Below are 11,990 nucleotides of genomic sequence, written 5' to 3' on the forward strand. Positions count from 1 at the left end.
AACCCCCATACAGCACATCGAAATCGTTTGATCCGTTCCCGAGATCCCTGAAATATAGGTATATATAAATAAACAAGAATTGCTCTTTTAAAGGTATAAGATATGATGGTTCGAAAATGTATGAATACTTAAGTAGCGTTTTTTTCTGCTATTAGCATTTTAAACAGATCGTGATGCTGAGTGAAAGTGTAACTACAACTTAAAATCAAATTGCCCATAGCCATATGCTACGCAATATCCAATTTTAACTAAACATCAATACACGTGTTAGCTGTTGTAGGTATTTTGCTAGTTTCAAGGAAACTTCACGTAATAAGGGGCAATATGTAAACAATAGCTTAGTTACCTAAAATAATCCCACACGAGTCGTAACATCAAGTACCTAGGAAGTACTTGCTTATTTGCTTTACAATAGGGCAAACTATTTTTACCCGAGTGAGCGAATTGCGACTATTGCGAGTACGAGCGAGATGCATAGAAAGTAAGTTACGTCCCCGATAGCGTCTATTTGAGCGTTTCTTTTAGGTATTTTTTGCCATTTTTATATATTGTGACCTTTTTTGCCACTTTTGTGTTATTTCTAGTCAGGATCGCGAGCCCTTTTTATCCTTATAGGAGAAAAAATAATTTCCATACATTTTCCAAACTTTCCTTTTAGTTACCGCCATACAAAGTATGTGGGGAAATGGTAACACAATAGGAAAAAAACTCTGGGACATTTTTTATCCCATTAGGATCGAAAGAGCTCGTGATTCTGAGTAGAAATAACACAAAAGTAACAAAAAAAGTTACAATATATAAAAATGGCAAAAAATAAAATATACATATCGGAGCGGCTAAGGCGCTCACAAATATCTGTACACGCCTCTATTGTCAGGGCGTTATAGTGCGTGTTCAGATATTGTGAACACCTTGGCCGCTCCGATATATCTGTACAAACAGCAACACAACTGTCCATCGGCGGACCTTATGCCCTTTGTAATAGGTTTACGAATACGAACTGTCAGTTAACGGTGTTGGCGATGGTACTGTTTTTAGGGTTCCGTAGCCAAATGGCAAAAAACGGAACCCTTATAGATTCGTCATGTCTGTCTGTCTGTCCGTCTGTCTGTCCGTCTGTCTGTCCGTCCGTATGTCACAGCCACTTTTCTCCGAAACTATAAGAACTATACTGTTGAAACTTGGTAAGTAGATGTATTCTGTGAACCGCATTAAGATTTTCACACAAAAATAGAAAAAAAAACAATTAATTTTTGGGGTTCCCCATACTTCGAACTGAAACTCAAAATTTTTTTTTTCATCAAACCCATACGTGTGGGGTATCTATGGATAGGTCTTCAAAAATGATATTGAGGTTCCTAATATCATTTTTTTCTAAACTGAATAGTTTGCGCGAGAGACACTTCCAAAGTGGTAAAATGTGTGTCCCCCCCCCCCTAAATTCTAAAATAAGAGAATGATAAAACTAAAAAAAATATATGATGTACATTACCATGTAAACTTCCACCGAAAATTGGTTTGAACGAGATCTAGCAAGTAGTTTTTTTTTAATACGTCATAAATCGCCTAAATACGGAACCCTTCATGGGCGAGTCCGACTCGCACTTGGCCGCTTTTTTATACACACCTCCTTAACACGATGGACCAGCGCCGGTCACTCCAAGGGACGCATTTATGCGTTAGAGGGAGCAAGTGATATTGCTATCTCATTCTACCTCATGGCTGCGTCCCTTGGAGTGGCCGGCGTTGGCCCATCGTGTAGAGGAGCCATTATAAATGGGCTTACTCATGGCCACAGACTAGCCGAGGCGAAGACGTGGCCTACGATGGAGCGAGCCTGCCCAGAAAGTGCCTGTTCACCCTTGATTTGAAGGTTGCCGGGTTATATGAGCTCGGAAATATAGACGCCGGCAAGGAATTCCATTCCATTCTACTGTTGTGATGTGTACATAATTGTCCTGTAATCATGATCAATCGGTGTCTGAGTCATTGTTACACGTAGCGTTGTGTAACGTCTAGACTTTTCGAAGGCGCCAGGCCGTCTTCACCCGATCTATTGTAAACACCATGAGCGTACATAAATATAATACAGGATAGGCCTGAACACGACCAAATAATGAACTCCGGTGCCTTAATGCAGAAATAATAATTAAATTTACACTAGCGGTTCTGGACCTAATATAATGATTGGATGAAGGTGATTAGACAGTACTCAGTTGGCAAATATTTAGGTAAGTGTAGGTAACCTCCTTGAAAGAATATTTTTGGCCAGTATTGTGCAAGACCAAGGCAAGTATTCATCATCATCATCATCATCATATCAGCCCTTAATCGCCCACTGCTGAGCATATGCCTCTCTTCTAGTACGCCACTTGTCCCGGCCCTGAGCTAATCTCATCCAGAAGTGACCCGTTCATGATTCAATCATTGTGCGATACGAAGTAATAGATACGCGTCATTTTACGGAAGCGATTTCGTCACGCCAACAAATCCGTCATCGGCTGACGAAATGATGACAAATACGAGTAAGCTGGAAATAAAAACATGTTGGTAAATATCGTGTTAATAAATATATGGATAAGATAACACTGTGTATACTAAAGTCTATTTTTTTATTCGGTAGACTAAAATGACATTTCATAGTATGAAATGACATTTTATGTTCATACTATGAACTGTCATTTCAGTCTACCGAATAAAAAAATAGATTTTACACTTGCTTTAAAAATACTGAGTAGCAAAAAACCTCAGCAAATATCACCAGGGGGAAGGGGGGGTCAAAAAGTAGCCGAAAATACCTCGCGTGATTTGTGCGGTTGTGCACGATACCTTGGACGTATCAGCTGAAATACGTCCACTGCTGGACATGAGCCTGCCCCAGGGATCTCCACAACGACCGGTACGCTCCCCTTATCTTTCGGCTCCCTGCGACATTAACCAGATCATCGGATTATCTTGTTGTGGGCTTACCTGGTGTGTTTTCAGGATAAGATTAGAAATGTTTACATGTAAAAATCCCAAATTAGAATCCCCAAATCGCGTTAAAGATGACTCACGTTAGACCGGGCCCTGTCCGTGCCGGAGCTTCCGGAGCTTCGTTTTCTATGGAAAGCATCACGTGATCACTACACCTGTCATCTGTCATAGAAAAGTATGAGCGGGAAGCTCCGGCCCGGTCTAACGTGAGTCATCCTTTAAGCTTGCGTGAGGAAAAGGACCCAACCGTCCAAATTGTTAAGCTATTTTTTTTTCAGGCGTTGCCATACCGTCATTCTCTAGTTGAGACTGACTGCGGTATTTGGAAAACAAGATCCGTTCTAGAGAAGAGAACGATACGATATGTCCTACTAGATACCGTAGTTTATTAGATTTCAACTATGTAGATATCTTTTGCAGTTCAATTCGGGCAACCAATGTCACTTTTACGTTATCGTATTAAGATCGTTTCAAAATCGTTTTGAGATCTATAAATACGTCGAGACGTTTTAGACATTGTGGAAATAAATCGTTCAAGAGTATCTCCAGAATCACAGAAATTACAAATTTGACAGGCTAGATCTTAAAAATATCGTTATCGTATCGTGGTGATGTCTAATAGATATCTATAGTTCAAAATCCGAATCGGGCCCTGATAGACCAAGAGCTGCGCGCACGCAGAGCGCGCGACTCGTGTCACGTACACCTTGCTCGCCCTTCGGTAATGGCTGTCTACGTATGATGTTTACCTACAATTAGACCTTGATGTCATATAGGTACTTATTTATTTATTTCGGTTTGCCAACAGGTGCAATACGAAAATAATTATAATAAATGACGAGTTATAAAATAATATTGCTAGAGTATTTACTCGGTTACAGGCAAACTCGTTATGCATGGAACAAATGCTGACTTATGGTTTATTTTGACGTGATAACGTCTTATAAATCGATAAACACTGGTAGCATGCACGAAAAAGTGTCACGTTGTGGACAGATCTCCATGGTAACGTATAAAAGTATGTAATTTTTCACCAATGTTTTCTTATCACGCAAAATTATCGTCCGTAAACCGACTTTACAGACAACTATATTTCTTTTTATTCTAAGTACTTAAATATAAATCAAGGTTGCTGAAATTAGGTAGTAGAATACAGAAAATAAGCTTAGTAACTAATGAGATGAATACTATCCATAGTCTAAATTAAGTAATATAATAAGTTACATACAGCACTGTACAATACAATGCTAAAGGTACTTTTTATTGCAAACCTCAATAAACATTAACTTAATTAAAAGTAAGGGAAAACTTCTAAGGGAGTATGGGGTGATAGTTGTATGATCATAAGGATTTTTCAATTCAATACCGGTCTCAAGAGCGGTCTCTTTAAAAAAAAGTTTCGGTTCATATAAATCATAAGGCAGTAGGTAGGTACAGTAGTAGTACACTAACTAAACTATACAAAAAGATACTTACATCAATGTTCAAAGTTCAAATATACTGAGAGAGGGTCATTGTTGTTCTAAAAGGTGTGCAGAAAGTGATACGTTTCTGCACTAGAGCATTTAACTTTCCAAGTACGATTTTTTTCATTATTATACGAAAAAAAAATTAAATTTGGTTTTTAATGGATTTGTTATACAATTTCCATTCTGATTTTTAACTCCCCATTCGATAAATAACGATTCTTTTACCTAAATTGTTAATTAAAAGTACCCTGTACAAACAGTATAGTGTAGAAACAGTATAAAACTGTATACTCAGTCATGTTTTTTTTAATCACATGCATTTTACTTTCCTCGTATTCGAAATGAAAAGTAGAGTGTTTAACTCGGGTGAAAGGCATAATTTCAGCCTCGGACTATTGGCGCTCTCACTGCGTTCGAGCACCAAACTACCTAGGCAGAAATTAGTGCCTTTCACCCCTTGGTTAACAATCTACTATTATATTCATGTAGGCCTAGCAAGTAGCAACAAGCACTTATGAATGTAGGTAGGTATTACATATATATTATTAGCTTAAGATAATTATCAGATCAATTTAATGATGTAACTATAATTCATAATAAAGCCGCATGTGAAGCCGCGGTCATGGGTTCGAATCCCGGTAAGGGCATTTATTTGTGTGATGAGCACAGATATTTGTTCCTGAGTCTTGGGTGTTTTCTGTGTATTTATGTATATGTATATTAATTATTATATATATCGTTGTCTGAGTACCCACACCACAAGCCTTCTTGAGCTTACTGTGGGACTTATTCAATCTGTGTAAGGATGTCCTATAATATTTATTTATTTATTATTTATAATAGTATTGAATTATTATCCAGATCCAATTTAATACTAAGGATTTCCCAAAAAGATTTCTCGAATTAAATCTAAATGTCAAAAGTCACAAGAAAAGAAATACATACGTTGGAATATCCATTTCCTCATCATTAATCAAATATAGGTACCTAATAATAATTAATCTTTATTGTATTATACAAAAGGTTAATGGTATATAAAAAATCATACAAAAATAACTTAAATATATCTAAATATTAAAATATTTTAATCTAAAAGACCTCCGCGAGTTGTACCGGGTGCAAAGGTGCCTAATAAAGTTAATCATTTCGAAACCCAATTAATCCACGTTGTTTTAGCATTCATGTAGTCTTGTCTGGTATAAAAATCTTTAGAAATAAGTTTACGCTTTACATCAATCTACGAACAAAAAGTATTATATTTAAGTACACAAATATATTTAGGTATCTACAAAAGAATAGGTTGATCACACGGGTGAACATTATCAAAACTCTATCTCATTAAGCCAGTGAAACAAAATAAAAGAGTATGTTTTACACAGCCAATTAAGATATGTAAAAAAAAGTTTTAATAATCATGTGTCGGTACCAATTAAGCATGTTGATTAATAATTTAATAGTATTTAAATTATAATTAAAAACTGTATTAGTAATAGTAGCCCGTAGTTAGGTAGAGAAGATAGATTATTATTGTAATATATTATAGTGACCGCACTATCCGCACCTACCGAGGCACAAAATAAATAATAGTACTAAGGTACAGAAGACTCACTCTTAACGAAACGCGTCTGTTACGATCAGCACAGATATGGCCGCTAGGCGGCGACAGCGCCACGCGGGGCTTATGGCTTTCCCCAAAATTGGGGTGGAACGGATGTACTTTTAGCTACCTGTAGCAAAGCGACGAAATCGCGGAGTGAGCCACGCCTGACCGAGGTAATAGAGATAGACAAAGAAATGTTTGCAACGATTTTGATAGCATACGCAGTGCAAGTGTGCTACCAAAATCGTTGCAGACTTATCTTTGTCTAACTCTATGTTTTAGTATGGAACCTAAAAGCGGATTCACCCTTTCTTGTAGAGCTCTCGCGTAGAGTCGTAGCTGGGCTACGACGGCGACGCCTACGAACCGACCTCACAATCAGTGCCCTGTTTATCAAAACCTTGTAACTTGTAATACTAGTGGAAGTCCCTTTTTGACAGCTTTTGTTAGAAAGGGACTTCCACTTGTATTACAAGTTACAAGCTTTTGATAAACAGGGCACAGGTCACAACGCTTAGAAAGTATCCCAACAAGTAACAAAATTTGGTAGGTATTATAAAAGTCCTGTAGCGCTAAGATGGCCGGCTCTTTATCATTTGTCACCATGGCTGTCACATTCTAACAAATATGTAAGTGCGAAAGTGACGCATAGCATGACAAGTGATAAAAATGCGACCATGATAGCTGGTCTGAGAACGTTTTGGAGCGTGCTAATTAGTGTTCATGATTAGCACTATAATGGTGTTGTAAACGTTTACAGAACCCCAAATAGGCCCTTATAGTACAAGCAGTCACAATGATTACCATTATATGCCTACTATATCACTTTTTGGTGATAAAATGCTTTAGTTATAGAACCTTTTGCTACTTATGATTGACGAAATATAATTTGCACCGATCTCTAGAACAACTTGTATGCCAAGTTGGTGAAAATTATATTACGCCAACTTATATCGGTATAAGAGTAAATCAGAAATTATTTATTTGCAATTTCAATTCAATTCAATTCAATATTTTTATTTCGAATAAAAAAATCCATATTATTGTTAGTACTTAAGGCTAAACAAAACTTATAAATCTAAGTTAGTGACAAAAAGTAGATACAAATACAAACAAACACAAAATATTAACTATACTTAAAAGCGGCGTGGTGCGGCGAGCGGCGGCGCGTGCAGCCGCACCCAGCGCGCGAACAAAGGCGAGTCCCAGCGCTGCGCCAGCACGTTTAGAATACTGTTTGGGCTGTGGCGAAGACGGTCGACTAATGACGCACACCGTTTTCTAATTATTGCGTCGAAACTATCAGTGTGCAGTGTGCAATGATACAGTATAGGAATGTAAGAATATATGTGTTATGTTTCAGAAATATAACTAGTAATATCTCGATTACAGTTGCCAAATCAATCAGCAAAACATGCAAGAATTGCTGAAGACTTATCATATGATACAAGTAATTGTGTTGTACATGATAAGCTATCGCTATCAGTTGTGATGGTATCAGTGACGTATCGTCAAAATCGTCGCACGCGCAGCGAGCGTGATGGAAAACCGTGCGAATTGTGCTTTGTCATACTCATGTGAATATGAAATATGAATTAATTTCTTTTGTAATTGCATACATAAATTATTACTTCAAAGTTATCGGTATTTCGTCAGATGACAACCAAAAAAAAATAATTCAACAAAAACCAACCTTGTTTTGTTGTTAGTACGGTAACGTTGACTATGGCTCAGAAGTAGTGGTGGTAATTGTGAATTTTGGTTGTCTTATTGATTTTATCGTACTGGCTACCTACATTTTTGCATTGTGTTGATTCGAAATCCGGACCCATAATGTGCAGATATTTTGAACACAAAGTCCGTTTAACCACTTCATATCCAGGACCCCTACATATTTTTGTATGGGATTTTGAACAGCGCGCCAAGCGAGACGTTCTGAAAACTCAAAATACCCTACAAAATGACACTTAACGCAAACACGTACCTACGTCACGTCACGCTATCGAATGAAATTTACACTAGGGGTACTTACCTACCGTAATACTGAAAAGCGGCCAAGTGCGAGTCGGACTCGCCCATGAAGGGTTCCGTATTTAGGCGATTTATCACGTATAAAAAAAAACTACTTACTAGATCTCGTTCAAACCAATTTTCGGTGGAAGTTTACATGGTAATGTACATCATATATTTTTTTTAGTTTTATCATTCTCTTATTTTAGAAGTTACAGGGGGGGACACACACATTTTACCACTTTGGAACTGTCTCTCGCGCAAACTATTCAGTTTAGAAAAAAATGATATTAGAAACATCAATATCATTTTTGAAGACCTATCCATAGATACCCCACACGTATGAGTTTGATGAAAAAAAAATTTTTGAGTTTCAGTTCTAAGTATGGGGAACCCCAAAAATTTATTGTTTTTTTTCTATTTTTGTGTGAAAATCTTAATGCGGTTCACAGAATACATCTACTTACCAAGTTTCAACAGTATAGGTCTTATAGTTTCGGAGAAAAGTGGCTGTGACATACGGACGGACAGACAGACGGACAGACAGACGGACAGACAGACAGACAGACAGACATGACGAATCTATAAGGGTTCCGTTTTTTGCCATTTGGCTACGGAACCCTAAAAACTGTAAGTAATTAAAAAAAACATGCCGACAGCATTTTTTCTTGTGTGTCATAAAAACATAAGTTATCACATGACCGTCACCAAAGGCCCCGCGAAGGCCAACACGTGACGTTGTTTTTTAACTAACTAAAGGACGGTGGGAGCGGTCCTTATCAGACCACACCCGGGACCTTGCTGATAGCTGGCGTTTCAAGTGCCTAATGAGCACCTGTATCGATTCTAATAGAATCCACCAACGCACTAGAATAACTATACGAGTAGAAGTCTAATTAGAGATCAAAAATAACCCCAAGGGTATTGTACCCCGAGCGACTCAACTGTGTGTGTAAATCGCACATGTTGAAAACGCCGGTTTTACAGTACGTCTGGACACGCTGTGCTGTAATAAGCACATTACGTAACTACGCCGAAAATTTAAAGGGCCATAATGTACTGTAAAACGTTGTACGATCGTGTGAATAGGTAATTATAGCCACTCGTTGCATATGATTCTTTTTAAGTAAGTACTTTAAACCCTAATATTCTTACCTTATCCTTGTTAAAACCTACTTCTTAAAACAAATATTATGATGGTCTTACAAAAATGTATCTAAACCGCTAACATTTATAAAGTCCACAGAAAAGAGGCTGCCAGTTTTCCCGAACGTTTTCGACCCAAATGAAAGAAAATTTTAACTCGTAAGTAATTGAGCCCAAAAGTAGTAAGATGAGTGTGCTGTTTACGCCACCCTGCAAAGGGTGTTGCCCCCGATACACCCTCATGACGTCAGCGTGACGTTATTCAACGTCTCATAGTTTTAGCAGTTTATGGATACTGCGGTTTTTTCCACAACGAAGGAACAAAGGTAGTTTTTAAGCACCTATACTTACTCTTAAAGTAATGTTTGCATGTATACCAATAACAATAGTAATGTTGTAACAAGGGACGGCAGGATCTAACTTAAGACTTCTAAGCATTGCATGCGATGCGGCACTTCCAAATGACCCCCTGAGGGTCCCGTCAGATAAGAACCGGCTCGAACCGGTCTTTATCTTCTGACCCCCACCTGAACTAACCCCCCACAACACAGTCGATAACTTAATTATCATTACGATGATTAAAGCCTTGGAATCAAAATGGCCTAAACGCCCTTAAAACTCATGTTATAGTTTGTAGCTTTCTAATAGACCCCGAAGGCTAATCCTATTGTCTATTGTTAAGAAAAACCGCTCGTGCCACGTGCCACAACCACCTGCATAAAAAATCGGTACTTCGGTTACTGAGTGCCGGCGAGTCGAACGCTACAGAACCAGTCTAAAATGTGTCATCGAGATGCATAACAAAGGCGCGTTATCGGATAGCGCACCTACACTGGTTTTTTGAGCGTTGGACTAGCCCGCGCTCAGGTGCCAAATAGAATCATTAGGACCCTTTTTTGCAGGTAAGTAGCACGTGCGGTTTTAATGAACAATAGACAATAGGATAAGCCTTCGGGTTCTACTAGAAAGCTACAAACTTACATAACACTTAACCCAACCAAATGTATTTCTAAGAGCATTGTCCGATCCCGGGCGATATCGGATGTAGGATAAAACATCGGATGTATGTATTACATCCACAATGTCGGGCCGCGGGGTATATCTGCAACGCCAACATATGTGTTGTGTGTGCAACGCTATGCCAACACATGCGTGTTACATTACGTACACAAACAACAATTATCGGTCCGACAGCTAACGTTATGTCCGACTATTGGAAAATAATGCCAATCCGATATTGGATGCCTGGTGGCCCCTATGAAAATGACAGTTGGCAAGTTCATCTTTTTTGCGTTTACATTTTTTTTACCACGCAGATTGCTTAAATGAATAGATAAAATTTAAAACTGGCGTTTTCAACACATATTAACTCACATAATCATATTGTGAATGTTGCGTGTCGGACTATTGACAATAATTAACATTATGTGTAGTAGGTGGTTTGAAAATGTAAAGTCTACCCCAAACTTTTTCATACACTTTTCGTCGGGTAGGTGCACAAATCTCTGTTTTGACATTTTGCTGGGACATCAGTAATCAGTTAGCCGCGACCACGACCAGTGAAAACTGTGTCGAAACGTTGGTAAATAAAGGTAATAAAATAAATTCGCGATAGACCCGTCTATAAATGTGAGTTAATATGAATAGATAAACACAGAAAAAACACATGTGAATTTCACTTCTATCCGATATCCGAACGGACAATGTGAAAACGCTCTAACACGTTAGTTTAGGAGTAAAAGATGAAGCGTAGTGCCTGTTCTTAAGTATATATGACCTTTTTATTATAGGGCGGCAGATGGCAGAAATATAATGTTTATATTGCAATAATACTTGCATTGCAATAATCGGAGACTTTCCCAACGCATGTTTAGAGATAGTGACCCGTTTTCCCTGTTTGAATCCGGATATACATATTACCTATAGGTGTTATTAGAAAATCTTGGAATTTATTTCGACCTTCGGTTGAGAGCCACAGGAACATAGCCGCCGCCATACAATCGTTAGGTACATGCTTAAATCATATAATCTAATTTGTTGCTAAAATTGTTAAGTATATATAGAAATAAAACAGAGAGAGATTTCTTTGTATTACTATTTCAATTTACATTTATGTTATGGAACTCGTATACTAAAATCAAAACTCTTTTTTTTTTACTATGATGTTTTAAAGAAAGCAGTGTCAAAAAAAGCAAAAAGAATTGTTGTGGCCCATGAGGGGATCGAACCCGCGACCTTCGCGTTATTAGCACGACGCTCTAACCAACTGAGCTAATGGGCCGATGCGAGCCTTGTCGAAATTGTGGATTACTTGATGTATCTCTAAAAGCTCTGTAAAGCCGAACTAATAACTGGTGAACTTTATCAGCTCAAGCCGAAAAGTTTACCTTGGGCCCGTTTCTCAAAAGCTTGTGACTTGTTATACAAGTGGAAGTTCCTTTCTAACAAAAGCTGTCAAAAAGTCACATCTGCTTGTATTACAAGTTACAAGCTTTTGAGAAACGGGCCCACCCTGATATCCTGATATTAGCTTTATTGAATGAATGTACAACCTGAGAGGAAAAGTAAATAAAGTGATAAAAATTGAATGATATAAGTAATCGGGACATGAGAACATGACATCGACATCGGCCGCGTCAATGCTGCAGCTGCAGCAGTAAAGGTGACATTCTGATGGCAACTACAACTGCATTACTGTTGAGACATTACTGTTGCGGCCTTGACGCAGTCGCTATTACTGTTAATGTCCATGATAGAAATGAGTGACGTTCGCCACTTATTACTGCCGA

The 11,990-nt window shown here is 38.1% G+C and overlaps 1 non-coding gene across 1 annotated transcript; it reads right to left on the bottom strand.

Moving 5' to 3' along the window:
* Positions 1–11,408: 11,408 nt before the first annotated feature.
* Positions 11,409–11,482, bottom strand: Trnai-aau (transfer RNA isoleucine (anticodon AAU)). Its single transcript has one exon. It is a non-coding gene; the product is annotated as a tRNA-Ile (tRNA).
* Between the last annotated feature and the right edge of the window lie 508 nt (positions 11,483–11,990).

This window comes from Cydia amplana, chromosome 5 (genome assembly GCF_948474715.1).
Source record: "Cydia amplana chromosome 5, ilCydAmpl1.1, whole genome shotgun sequence".
Classification (NCBI taxonomy): Eukaryota; Metazoa; Arthropoda; class Insecta; order Lepidoptera; family Tortricidae; genus Cydia; species Cydia amplana.